Raw genomic sequence first — 3,177 nt, 5'->3', positions numbered from 1 at the left:
TCTACTCAACAAATTCGATGCAGTCTATCACAGTACCATCTGTTTTGTCACCAAAGCCCCATATATTACCCACCACTGTGACCTGTACGCTCTCGTTGGCTGGCCATCGCTTCATACTTGTCGCTAAACCCACTGGCTGCAGGTCATCTACAAGTCTCTGCTAGGTAAAGCCCCACCTTGTCTCAGCTCACTGATCACCATAGCAGCACCCACCCGTAGCACACGCTCCAGCAGGTATATCTCACTGGTCACCCCCAAAGCCAATTCCTACTTTGGCTGCCTTTCCTTCCAGTTCTCTGCTGCCAATGACTGGAACAAACTGCAAAATCACTGAAGCTGGAGACCCATATCTCCCTCACTAGCTTTAAGCACCAGCTGTCAGAGCAACTCACAGATCACTGCACCTGCACATAGCCCATCTGTAAACAGCCCATCCAACTACCTCATCCCCATACTGTATTTATTTATTTATCTTGCTCCTTTGCACCCCAGTATCTCTACTTGCACATTAATCTTCTGCACATCTACCATTCCAGTGTTTAATTGCTATATTGTAATTACTTCGCCACCATGGCCTATTTATTGCCTTACCTCCCTTATCTTAAACTCATTTGCACTCACTGTATATAGATGTTTCTTTTTCTACTGTATTATTGACTGTTTGTTTATTTCACGTGTAACTCTGTGTTGTATGCGTCGAACTGCTGTGCTTTATCGTGGCCAGGTCGCAGTTGTAAACGAGAACTTGTTCTCAACTAGCCTACCTGGTTAAATAAAGGTGAAATAAAAAAAATTTAAAACATTAAACTGGTCCCGCTTTTCTCTCTCTTCTTTATTGCCATGTTATAACCAGCAGCACACAGCAATGCTGACCATATTTTGCTTTTATGAGAGATTTGTATTCAGAAATGCAAGCTGCCTCACTTTCGAGGGGCTCATGCAATTTCTTCTCAGTAATTATTTGTCCCGTTTTTGAGAAGACCCTCACAGAGGGAACGGATATGGCCACTATGCAGTCTCCCTGTCATGACTTTAGTAAGCCGTGGGTAGACAGAGGCCTTGTTCTTCCACCAGCTCAGAGGATCTGCAGATCTTTGGATGAGGGGCTCTTCCAAATAGGATCAAACCTCCATTATGGCATCTGCTGAGGGATTCCTTCGTGCTGCATCCCCAGTTGCTCTCTCGTCAAACAGCAGACATTTGTGGCACTACTGCTGGTGCTTCTGCTCCATCTGATCCCTCTTCTTCCTGTTGCCCTGGTAAAATGTTGAATTACACCTTGTAGTGCAGTCTTGTTTAGGCCTCAGCTCAGGCATCCCCATCTGGTGTTGTGTAGACTTTAGTTTTTCAGCACCTACTGTGCTCCTGTGGAAGTATTCCACAGCTGCTTTCACTTTGTCCACAGTGGGCTTCATCACCTTCAGAGCATCTCTTACGATCAGGTTGATTGTGTGGGCAAGACATGAATGATGGGTCCATTTTAAAATGTTCATGGCTTTGGTTATGTTAGCTGCATTGTCGCTAACACAACAGACCACTTTTCCATCTACTTTGATTTATTTCACCTTTATTTAACCAGTAGGCCAGTTTGGAACAAGTTCTCATTTACAACTGCAACCTGGCCAAGATAAAGCAAAGCAGTGCGACAAAAAACAACAACACAGAGTTACACATGGGATAAACAAATGTACAGTCAGTAACACAATAGAAAAATCTATATACAAATGGAGTAAGGAGGTAAGGCAATATAATGCCAATAGTAGAGAAGTAATTACAATTTAGCAAATTAACACTGGAGTGATAAATGTGCAGATGATGATGTGTAAGTAGAAATACTGGTGTGCAAAAGAGCAAAAAAAGTAAATAAAAACAATATGGGTTGGAGGTAGGTAGTTGGATGGGCTATTTACAGATGGGCTGTGTACAGCTACATCGATCGGTAAACTGCTCTGACAGCTGATGCTTACAGTTAGTGTGGGTGATATGTCTCAAACTTCAGTGATTTTTGCAATTCGTTCCAGTCATTGGCAGCAGAGAACTGAAAGGAAAGGTGGCCAAAGGAGGAATTGGCTTTGGGGATGACCAGTGAAATATACCTGCTGGAGCGCGTGCAACGGGTGGGTGTTGTTATGGTGACCATTGAGCATGAGATAAGTTCGGAGCTTTACCTAGCAAAGATTTATAGATGACCTGGAGCCAGTGGGTCTGGCGACGAATATGTAGCGAGGGCCAGCCGACGAGAGCATACAGTGGTGGGTGGTATATGGGGCTTTGGTGACAAAACGGATGGCACTGTGATAGACTGCGTCCAGTTTGCTGAGTAGAGTGTTGGAGGCTGTTTTGTAAATGACATCGCCAAAGTCGAGGATCGATAGGATAGTCAGTTTTACTAGGGTATGTTTGGCAGCGTGAGTGAAGGATGCTTTGTTGCGAAATAGGAAGCCGATTCTAGATTTAATTTTGGATTGGAGATGCTTAACATGAGTCTGGAAGGAGAGTTTACAGTGTAGCCAGACACCTAAAGTTGAAGTCGGAAGTTTACATACACCTTAGCCAAATACATTTAAACTCAGTTTCACAATTCCTGACATTTAATCCTAGTAAAAAGTCCCTGTTTTAGGTCAGTTAGGATCACCACTATATTTTAAGAATATGAAATGTCAGAATAATAGTGGAGAGATGATTTATTTCAGCTTTTATTTCTTTCAGTGGGTCAGAAGTTTACATACACTCTATTTGGTATTTGGTTGCATTGCCTTTAAATTGTTTAACTTAGGTCAAACGTTTTGGGTAGCCTTCCACAAGCTTCCCACAATAATTTGGGTGAATTTTGGCCCATTCCTCCTGACAGAGCTGGTGTAACTGGGATTGAGGTCAGGGCTTTGTGATGGCCACTCCAATACCTTGACTTTGTTGTCGATAAGCCATTTTGCCACAACTTTGGAAGTATGCTTTGGGTCATTGTCCATTTGGAAGACCCATTTGCGACCAAGCTTTAACTTCCTGACTGATGTCTTGAGATGTTGCTTCAATATATCCACATAATTTTCCTTCCTCACGATGCCATCTGTTTTGTGAAGTGCACCAGTCCCTCCTGTAGCAAAGGACATGATGCTGCCACCCCCATGCTTCACGGTTGGGATGGTGTTCTTTGGCTTGCAAGTCTCCCCCTTTTTC

Source organism: Salmo salar, chromosome 11, assembly GCF_965601325.2.
Source record: "Salmo salar chromosome 11, fSalSal1, whole genome shotgun sequence".
In the NCBI taxonomy this organism is placed as follows: Eukaryota; Metazoa; Chordata; class Actinopteri; order Salmoniformes; family Salmonidae; genus Salmo; species Salmo salar.
The sequence above is the reverse complement of the archived record's forward strand: the minus strand, read 5'-3'. Positions refer to the sequence as shown.